At 48.7% G+C, this 11,262-nt stretch overlaps 1 pseudogene; it reads left to right on the top strand.

Annotated features, from left to right (window-relative positions):
• Positions 1 to 28: 28 nt before the first annotated feature.
• LOC128790168 (inositol 1,4,5-trisphosphate receptor-interacting protein-like 1) lies at positions 29 to 3,886 on the top strand (annotated as a pseudogene).
• Positions 3,887 to 11,262: the final 7,376 nt, after the last annotated feature.

Genomic DNA, 11,262 nt, shown 5'->3' on the forward strand with positions numbered 1-11,262 from the left:
AATGTCACGGGCTGTGAATCTGGGCTCGTGAGCAGACTCTCTGAACTCAAGCAAAATTAGAGTGCTGAAATGGGTCTAAAGAGAAATTAAGCGCAGGTGCCCCCAGCCCCTCTGATCACAGAATCCCAGAAGGGCTTGGCTTGGAAGGGTCCTGAGAAATGGCCTTGTTCCAGCCCTGCTGCCAAGGGCAGGGACACCTTCCGCTAGGCCGGGTTGCTCCAAGGCCCATCCAAGCTGGCCTGGAGCACTGGCAGGGATGGGGCAGCCACAGCTTCTGTGGGCAGCGTGGGCCAGGGCCTCAGCAGCCTCAGAGGCCAGAAATCCTTGCACATCTCCAGCCTGAGGCCACCCTCTGTCAGTGGGAAGCCATCGGCCCTGGTGCTGTCCCTCCAGGCCCTTGCCAACAGCCCCTGTGCTGGTCTCTGCTGGCTCCCGTGCAGGGACTCAAAGGCCGCAGGAAGGTGCCCCAGGAGAAGCCGTGTGCATGGGGCATTTGGGGACCTGGCTGATTGGTGCAGTTGGCAGAGTTAAGTTTGCAGTCGCACTGCGTGATCTTCAGGGACTTTTTCAACCGCCCTGACGCCGAGATTTGAGTGTAGCTCAACCCGTGAGGAGTCAAAGCTTAGACTCCGTGATCCTCAAGGGTGCCTTCCAACAGGGATATCTGTGAGACTGTCCATGAAGGCAGATGAAAATAAATGCAAAAGAAAGTATAATGGGAGTTCTTTGGAGAAACTTCCCTCAAGGGCAGCTTTAAGCAGTACCCCAGGGCCACTCTGAGTTCCTGAGCCAGGCGTTGGCTCAGGGGACAAAGGGTGGGGTTGGCTGGGTAGTGACGTGCTGTGACACCTGTGACATCAGGGAGGCCATGTCACAATGGGGACAGCTATAAAAGGCCCCAGCAGGTAACACTGGCCCTGCATTGCTTGGGCAAGCAGTGAGTGCACACGTGGCGGGGAGGCTGGGCTGGGGTCAAGGGCCGGGGCAGAAACGCTGCACCCGGGGCTGGGTTCTCCCCCTGCATGCAGGCACAGCCCCTGACGGGAGAGCCTTGGGCAGGCCACAGGGCTGCTGCTGCTTCTGTAGCTCCAGGGGCAGTGGCATAGCCCTTGCTGCCTGCCAGCTGTCTGGGGCCCTGTCTTTCCTGCGCCCAGAACCCTGAGCATCCTGTCCTCCCTCCAGCAACCAGTAGTTCCCTCCCTCCCTGCCCCACTCAAGGCCTTCTCTCCCTCCTCCTGCAGATCATGGATGCAGTTGTATTCCTCTTCGTGCTCTTGAACAGTCTCATCCTGTATCCGCCACCCGTGGGGGACGGTTTGGATGAGGAAACACATCTGCGCATGGAAGTGCACGCAATGCACCTGGAATGGGAGAGGATTCGGCTGGAGCAGGAGGTGGAGCAGCTCTCCCAGGAGAAGGTGCAGGTCTTGCAGCTCTTAGCTGTTGCTGTGCTCCTGGTCCTTCTCTCGGTCCTGTGGTTGATTGGGTGGAAAAGCAGCCTGAGGAGAGAGGAGAATGAAGAAGAAAACCATGGTGTAAATGAAGAGGAAGTTGGTAATGTTGCTGCAAATGAAGCCGACAATGTGGGAAATGGAGTTGTCAATGAGGCTGCAATTGCAGAAAACAACAATGATGTTGCAAATGTAGTCCAAGAAGAAGACAGCGATTTTGACGATCGTGCTGGACAAATTATAATGGAGCGCACACGGTGGATTGTACAGGACCTACGGGCAGGCTGCGAGCGGACAACTGACCTGGAAAATTATAAGATTTATGTTGGACATGACCTGTCCAACAGTTCCTACCCAGTCCTGCAACGAGCCATCGGGGTGGGCAGTGCCTTTGAAGGTTGGAGTCCCCGTGAGGAGGATGTCGTGCACCGCGTGCTCATCCCCGTGACTCCTCCCCGAGGCCACAGCTTCCACCTGGAGCTGGACAGTGCAGGGCTGGGGCACGTGAGGAACTTCCGTGTCCGCGTGCAGCTGGAGTGCACCTGAACGAGGCAGCAGCAGGGTGAGAACATGCTGTGCTTCCTGCACCACCCCGAGGAGGAGCTGAGGAGGAATCAGGGTCCCAGCCTCCTAGACACCCTGTGCGCCAGCTCCTACCTGGATGTGCCGAAAACTGCCCGCTGGTTCCGGCAACTGGTGAAAGCAATCTGGCCAGCTTTGCCTCAGGCACACAAGTGGAACCTTGTGCTGCTGCCCTCCACACGCTCCTGCCAATTCAAAGTGAGCAACGGAGAAGCAAGCTTCAGGATTGAGATGCTGTTTGGGGTGCAGAGAGGTGACTCAGATGTCTTTGTGAGCAGCCAGCCAGGATGTGCTGGAAGCCCAAGCACTCTGTGGCCTGAGACCTATGATGTGGCAGAGATGAAGTTCTTCAAGCACATTGCCAGGCAGGCCCCCTTTGACAGCTTCCACCTGAGATGCCTGCAGCTCTTCTGCCGTCTTCTGCTGGGCACAGACTTTTCCACCTACACCATGAAGACCATTGTCATGCACCTCCTGAACACCGTTCCTGCGTCTCAGTGGCGCAGGAGACATTTCCCGAGGCGACTGAAGGATATCAGCGAGCGACTGCTCTTATCCCTGGAAGCGAAATGCCTCAACCACTTCATTGTGGGTAACCAGAGGCTTCCTCAGGACATCAGTTTGCCCCCTGATGTTCAAATGGCTGAGCCACCCAACCTCTTCTATCGCCTAGCGATGGATCCGGATGCCCACTCGCAGGGGATAAGCGAGTACCTGGATCTGCAACGTCGGCTTTCAGCGATCCTGAAGCCTGACGATTGAAAGAGATTCTCCTGCACAGAGCTGTGCTTGTGCTGCCCGGAGCTGGCAGCAGAGATCCACCTCTTAGTACAAATTTGGCGCTTTAAGCAGAAGAGGATTCGTGCAAAGGCTTTGGCAAAGGTCTCACAGCCTCTCCTGCTCCCTCAGCGGGTGGAGGTCCATAGGAGGGTTTATTCTACCTCCTTGTATCATTTCATTTTCTATAAAAAGGGCCCAGATGGCATTGAGCCCTGCTTACCTATGAACTCTCCCACGCCTGAAAAAACACATGAAGAGAGCACGTGCTGTACGTGAAGGGTCAAAGTCACCAAACCCCGGCTGCAACATGCAGCTCTTCCTGGCCTTTGAGAAGGACCAAACTTTAGAGCATGAAAGAAGTGGGAATCTGGGACAGAAAAAGAAAAAACCAAACCAGGCATAAAAGAGCAAGAGGAAAAATCAGCACTGCTGGCCCGGGATGAGTCAATGGATGGAGTCTCTCCTTGTCCCCGGAAGGGACACCTTTACGTCAGCATTGGACAACCTGTGTTGGAGCTGGCCTGAAATTTTGTCTATAGAGGACTCTATATTTTTGTTTCTGATATAGATGTACTGTGTATACCTACTATAAAGTTTATAAATTATCATATATACTAGTAAAATACCATAAAACAAAACAATAAGATTATTAATATCAAAGATACAAAATACGTAATTATTATGACATGATAAAAAGTAATTTTAAAGAGTTGAATATGTAATTACATTTAAATAGTAGCAGTAGAGCACATATCTAGTGTCACTATCTGTTGTCACACATATTATTGATCTTAATCCATTTATGTCTGGAAGGTTTTTCATAAAATAGTTATATTTATTACGTATATAACATACATATCATATAGACATACTGTATACTTTATATAATAAGTGTATAATATAGATTAAATGCCATATAATATATTACATATATCATTTTTATGTACACAAAAGGCCGTATCTCGGGTCGCTATCTGAGGAGACTCATATTCATGCTCTAGAGTTAGAGCATTTATGAGTGGCAAGCTGGAAACTGCTTTCCTTTTGTTTCAATAAAATGCAATTTTGCAGAATCTGGAGTTTGCAAGACTTTATTGATCGCAGCCAGACATACAGTAGTGGTAAATGTCACGGGCTGTGAATCTGGGCTCGTGAGCAGACTCTCTGAACTCAAGCAAAATTAGAGTGCTGAAATGGGTCTAAAGAGAAATTAAGCGCAGGTGCCTCCAGCCCCTCTGATCACGGAATCCCAGAAGGGCTTGGCTTGGAAGGGTCCTGAGAAATGGCCTTGTTCCAGCCCTGCTGCCAAGGGCAGGGACACCTTCCGCTAGGCCGGGTTGCTCCAAGGCCCATCCAAGCTGGCCTGGAGCACTGGCAGGGATGGGGCAGCCACAGCTTCTGTGGGCAGCGTGGGCCAGGGCCTCAGCAGCCTCAGAGGCCAGAAATCCTTGCACATCTCCAGCCTGAGGCCACCCTCTGTCAGTGGGAAGCCATCGGCCCTGGTGCTGTCCCTCCAGGCCCTTGCCAACAGCCCCTGTGCTGGTCTCTGCTGGCTCCCGTGCAGGGACTCAAAGGTTGCAGGAAGGTGCCCCGGAGAAGCCCTTGCAGAGCGCAGGGGCCAGGAATGCCACCATGAGGGCAGCAAGCGGGGCCTGGGCTGTCTGTCCATGCAGGAGGGCACAGAGCGGGCGCTGAGGCCCTGCCAGCTGGAGCTGGGAGCTCTGGAGCGGGGCCGGCAGCTCCCGCAGCTCTGCAGCCCTCAAGGCTGAGGCCGCTGCCCTGGCACAGCCGGCTGGGGACACTCGGCCAGCCTGGTTACTAAGAAACATTGCTCCCAGAACAGAACCTTGAGGGACACCTGTGGTCACCCATGTCCATCATGACTCTGAGCTGTTGGCTTCTGGAAGCACCGTGCATGCAATTTCTTATCCATCCAACAGTCCAGGCACCAAATCCATCTCTCTCAAATTTAGAGAGAATGTTGTAGGGATCATGTCAAAGGCTTTACAATAGTCCAGATAAATGACACCTGTAATAAATAAAAAGGTCTTTGTTCATTAAAACGAGCATTGAAGGAGATAAGAATTTGAACTGAGTAGGGAATTTCAAGATGTGGGAGGAGATGGTGGGGGGGGCCCAAGGGAACAGCAAGTATCCTGCTTAAGAATTGTGCAGATGCAACTAGCATAGAAGACTGTGTAACTAATTATATACAAGTTAACTTTTAGGCCAAGGACAATCTGCAAGGAAGATGAGGAGCCTTCATCCCTATGACCACCAACGCGGAAAAAAAGACCCCCTAGCAACCAATTGCACAGGCGCAGAGTGCATTGAGAGAAAATATGTCAACTGGAAAGAAAAAAAAAAAAAAGGACTATGAAAACAAAAAGAGCAAAGGGGGAGGGTAGAGCGGAGACTCCCCGGCCGCCCAGCGCTGTCTTTTGCTTACTACCGCTTGCTTAATAAAAATCTTGCTAATTGATTTATCTATATTTAGCCTCCCCAATTGAATTTGTCCATAACAACATCTGTAGCCCTTCGCTTGTCCCTTCATGTACTCGCTCCATCATTGAAGGCCACTGGGTAGGTCAGGCAGGACTCACCCTCTGCTGTCCCAAATCAGCTCCCTGTTCTCTGTGTGCTGTAGCATAGCTTCAAGGAGGATGTGTTCCATGATCTTCCGAGGCACTGACGTGAGGCTGATGTGTTGGTCATTTCCAGAGTGTTCCTTTCTACCCTTTTTTAAAATGGGTGTAGTGGGTTCACCTTGGCTGAATGCCAGGTGGTCACTAAGCCACTCCATCACTCCCCTTCCTAGTGTGACAGGGGAGAGAATATAAAATGGAAAACAAGCAGTCAGTTGTGATAAAGCTGTTGATTAAAGTGGAAAAAATGAGAATTTGTGCATGCAAAAGTAAAGGAGGAAAAACATTTATTCTCTACTTCTCATAGACGAGCAATGTTCAGCCACTTCCCGGGAAGCAAGCGATTTCTCTATTCTCCTGTCTTCTCGTTCCCTCTGAGGTATTGGGTCTATTGTACCACACACCTCAACGGAGCAGTGTGATACTTCCTAAGGAGGGTTCTTCTCAGCTTAGAAACCCAGCCGTGAGTGGCCTCTAGCTGGAGCCAGAGGTTTATGTATTCCATTCTGGTCCTGGAGAAGCATAACAAATGAATGGCTGCAGACATGCTTGCCCTCTCCAGAACATCAATCTTCCCTTGTTAAAGCACCCTGAGGAGGGGAAGAGGGAAACAACCATTTCCAATCGTTTGGCCAAATCACACCCACTGATGAATAAAGGATAGGAATTGCCCACAAAGTACTTGCTGACTTTCTCTACTCTTCTCTAGCAGTGGTTTCTTTTGTATGGTGATTTTTTCTTTTGAGGGGGTGATCCAAAATGCGAGAAAACAAGCAGAGCCAGCAATCAGACTACAAGTTAGGTCACTGCAAAGAAAAGGGGTTAATCTCTCACTCAGAGCAAGAAAGGGTTAGATAAAAAACATGCCTGTGTGGAGTGTGGAATGCTGCAACAGGTCCCAAAGCAGTGGTGACAAAGGCCTGAGCACGGGGAAGGGAAGAGAGCTGGGAAAGGGTCTGGAGATCAAGTCTGATGAGGAGCAACTGAGGGAGTTGGAGGGGCTGAGATTGGAGAAGAGGAGGCTCAGGGGGGACTTTTTGTTCTCTACAACTCCCTGACAGAAGCGTGGAGCCACCCCCCAGGTAGGGGTCTCGCTCTGCTCCCAGGAAACAAGGGAGAGGACAAGAGGAAATGGCCTCAACTTCTGCCAGGGGAGGCTTAGATTGGGTATTAGGGAAAAATTTCTCCTCTGAAAGGGTTGTTAAGGGTTGCCAAGGCTGCCAGTGGAATTAATGATATTGTCATGTTTGGAGGCTCTTAAGGAATGTGTGGATATGGCACTTGGGGACATGGTTGCAAGGTCAACTTGTCAATGCCAGGTTTGTGGGTGGACTCTCTACAATCTTAGAGATCTTTGTCAACCTAAACAAGTCCATACTACTGTGATGGGTGCCAGTTGTAACCCAAAGAGTATTTTGTAATGTCATTTCATGAAGTCATTAATAGCAACTTCACTCTTGTGCTCAAACTTATGCAGCTGCTTTTCTCTGTGCTCTCCTCATCTTCACTTCTGCCTTCAGCCTTGCGACAGGAGAACTGGCTTTGGTGGGATCAGTGGTAGTGGGAAAGCCCCATGCCGGGGGTCGTAGGTTGGTTTATTTCTGCCAAGGTTGGAGCTGCCTCCAGAAAAGGCTGCGGTCCCTCCAGTCCCTATTGACAGTCTTTGACCGCTCAGAGGCGAGTTGCAGGCTGCAAGAGATGTTGGTCAAGCTGAAGGCAGATCACAGGAAGCACTGATCTGAAACCCAGCAGAACCAAGCAATAGATAAAGTCTCTGAGCCACATCAATCCCAGGCTGTGTTTGCCAAGATGATGAAAGTGATGTAAACACAAAACATGTAGGAAATGGTGGGAAAGTCACTAATTTCCAAATGGCATGCATCTAGAATAAGGCATGTTTCATGTAAATATGAATGGAAGAAACTGATGTGCCACTGTTATGACCCTGTGTTGTTTTAATGTAATTTATCATACAATAGAGTTATTACAGTATTATTGTAGTGTGATTGATATATATTTAAAACTATTGCAATATTTTTCAGTGCTTTATTACATTCAGGCAAGGTTTTGCCCAGCTGCCTAAGGGAGCAGACAACAACAGAAAGAGCCCATGCATGAAAGAGAATTGATTTGCTGAAGTCCTTTTGGCTTCCCCTCCTGCCATCCTGCTGCAGCCTTTGACTCAATGGCAGGAAGAATGTGGGGTGAGACAAAGCCCAGATGCTGGCAGCTGTGAGCTGACTCAAGCCATACAGATGAGCCTTACACCTTGGCTAGCACTGGTGCTGGCAGCTGAGCCACTGGCAACATGCCACCTTACCCTACTGCAGCACCCTCCTAGGGTCAAGATGGTGATGGAGAGGGGGGTGGGTGACTCTCCCAGCTCCTGAGCACGAGGTGAGAGAAGAGAAATGTTGTTACCCATCAATCCCAGGAACTGACACAGGGGAAGGAGAGAGGCAAAGGCACAATTTTGAGTTCCATCTAGGCAGCACTGAGAGTGGACTGCTCAAATCTGGGTGTGCAATATGGCAAATGCCACAGGTTTTCCTGTGGGGGAAAAGCTCCAAACAAAACACAACACAAACCCCAAACCCAAAGAGTAATGTTTGAATTTTCAGTGATTGGTGGCTGAGGGAAGCAGCTGTGCAGTGCTGATTGTGTCATCTCGGCACAGTCCTCGTCTTTGCTTGTCTCAGGGATCTCCAAAGCCAGGTGAGGATTTCTTCCTGCTCTTGCCTGTGCTGAGACCAAAGAGCCTTGGGGTACCCAGGGCTGTTAGCAGAGAGCTGGTGAAATTCACTGCAGGGCACGCAGCCTTCACCTCCAAGGCTCCAGAGATACAAGGGCAGAAAGCTGTAGCCTAAGCTGGATTGCAATAGCACCTTGTTGGGCTTGTCTGTCCTCTGGCATCCTTCAGGCTGGGCAGTGTAAATCTGAGCTGCTTTCCCAGGGAATTCAGGGTTTGTCCAAACTGGGGCCTTGCTGAAGGCAAAGGCCACACAAGGGCTCTCACTTGTGCTGCCTGTGCCATGGAAGGCCCCAGAGCAAGAGAGCATTTCTTGGCTGCTGAGATCCCCTTTTCACAGTCTGGCCTTGCTGGTTAGCAAAATCCACACAGACATTCCAGCTCTGACTTTCACTCCAAACTTTCCAATTTTCTAGAAGGAAAATTCTGATTTTTCCTTCTGTTTGGAAGGGGATGGATTCCCTTGGCTGATGCATTTGGCACAAAGGTTCTCCTCACATGGAAATGCTTCCAGGCAGCCTGAAAGTCTTCTGTCCATCGAGAATCCATTTTGTCCCACTGGATCATGGGAAGTACAGTGCAAAAGCACCATCTTTCCTCTGCGAGGAGCTGGTTTCACACCCCAAACCTCCTTTCCCTCAATACTGCTAAAATCAGGCAGTTCCCACATGGCCAAATTGTTTTCCCACCCAAGTTTTGCAGTGGTACACTTCTGGACATGTAGTCTTCCAAAGTGTCCTGCCCCTAGGAGGGGCGTTGGACTCTGCGAGGTGGCTGTGGAAGGTCAGTTGAAGAAATACTGTTAAATTATCTTAAGCTCCTTTAAAAATGAAATGTGTGATGTTCAGTGGCATTTTCTGGTTTAGAGCTAAGTGACTGAAGTGCAACAGCTAAATGGGACTCTCCCTAACAGAAGTGTGAAATATTTTAGCAAAAGAAACACTTTTGGTTTTGAGAACTATGTCTTCCAGAGTGGACTCCTTTTGCGATATATCCCTTGCTCAATCCCAACTTGCTTTGATTTTTTTTCTCCCTTCTCCCCTCTTCTGTGTCATGATGGCAACACAGCTGCTGGCTTGGGATGGGAATTGCTTTGTAGCATCAGTGCTCCTGGTGAAATGCTTCCCTGAGGGTGGAAGGACCTTTGCAGTAGTGCAGTGGTCCAGAGCATCAGCACCTGAGTTTAGCATTCTGCTCTGACTGTGACCTTTGTAAAAAAATCTCACTCCTGATCACTTGAGGCTCATCCTCAGCCAGCCTGAGCCGGTGGCTTCTGAGGGTGGCTGCCCAGCTCTGCCAGCTGGCAATTTGCTCCTCTGAAGCCGACATGTTTCTCCATGTCTCACAGGCACAAATGTTTCCAGACACACTCCAAAAGCAGCTCTGAGCTGGACACAGAGCCTACTACAGTATTCACCACAAAGCAAACACAGTGCAGGGCTGTAAGGCACTTAACTTTCAGTCAGACAGACATTAGGCTTATGAAATCTGGGCTGTGAAAACACTAGTGGTTTTCTAACAAAATGTGATGTTCATTGCCCAAGACTCCACACTCTAAATCAGGATCTCGGCAGACCCAGTCCCACCTTTCCCATTGCCTCCACACGCAGTGGTTTTGGCTGAACAAATGCAGAATTTTTCCCCAGAGTGGTAAGACAGCAGCACCCTTCCTCCTTTCAGCTAAATTCCCACTGCCAGACAAGTTTTCAGCCCCCTCCTTTGGCCCAAAGCATCCACGTGTATTTCTTTTGTGACTTTGAAGAAAATGTAAAAGGACTTATTTTATTAACAGCCAACAGACACTTCAAAGCAAAAATGTAGTTGAGAAATAAATCATTCTACACTTTCAAAGTGAGATTTATTATGATCACTAAAATAAGTTTAAAATGAACCAAAAGCTAAATGAATTAATCACTCATGAAATAAAGTCAGAACTTCAATGGAAGGTATGTGTACTGGTAAAATTAAATGCAAGGACATCTAATTTTCTTCATTTAAGATAATATTAAAGTGACAATGCTTTCCCAGATTATTGAAAAGGTTTTGTTTCCCACTTTTTTTTTTTTTTTTTTTTTTTTTTTTTTTTTTTTTTTTTTTGGTGTGTGTGGAGAGCTTTTCTAAACAGCCAAATTAACTTCCTCTGAGAAAATGCCCACTTTCTGTGTTTACCAGGGCAAAGAATGCCATTGTCTGAGGAAAATGGCTCTGATGGGAATTTGAATTCAGGGGCAGGGCATTAACATTTGCTGAGCTGGGTAACAAGTGGGACAGAGTTTCACCTAAGAGATTCTTGGTGGTTTTTTCCCTTAGTTCTTCCAAGTGCACAATTTGCCGAAAATTGGCAGGACAGTGTGGCCAGCTTTAGGTGCAGCTTCAGGAGTGTATTTTTTAACAACCATCACTGGCAGTTGCTGCTTTGGGAGCTGGTTCCCAGAAGGTCATGGGAAGATAAGGAGATACCCTGCTTGCTACTGTGATCACAGGCTGTGAGCAGACAGAACCCATTTCACAGGTAGGACTGTGACCAGAGGAGTTCCCTTAATAACTCTGCCATGTTTCCTCAGCCCATTTTCTTGCTTGTGTGCCTGGTGAGCAAGGATGCTGCTTTCCCAGCTGTGGCCACGCATTCTGCATTGGCCTCCGACCCCGTCAGCTCCTTCTAAGTTATTCTCACTGTGTTGTAACTCTGTTTCCACTGATGAGTACATTCTGTGTTTTCCTCAAACCATATAGAACCAAAAATCTCACTAAGCAGAACAGCTTTGCCTTTTTCTGAATTATTTGTATGTAAGATATGCTTTGCCCCAAGGGCTGGAAAGACTCAGCTTCCCCTAATTAACACTTGTTTAATGCACTAAAGTGTCTTGGAATACTTTTATTTTCTGTCTGCCTTGGCTTTCATGTCAAAAGCACAAAATCTCTGACTACAAATAAATGACAGCTTTGCGCTGCAGGGATAAAGCTCCTGGACAATAATGCTGCAGCGATATGAAAGGGAAATTCAAACATCAACATCAAGTCCTTAGACACCTTTGAAAGAGTTTCCTGTTTTGCC

Source organism: Vidua chalybeata, chromosome 6 (assembly GCF_026979565.1).
Source record: "Vidua chalybeata isolate OUT-0048 chromosome 6, bVidCha1 merged haplotype, whole genome shotgun sequence".
In the NCBI taxonomy this organism is placed as follows: Eukaryota; Metazoa; Chordata; class Aves; order Passeriformes; family Viduidae; genus Vidua; species Vidua chalybeata.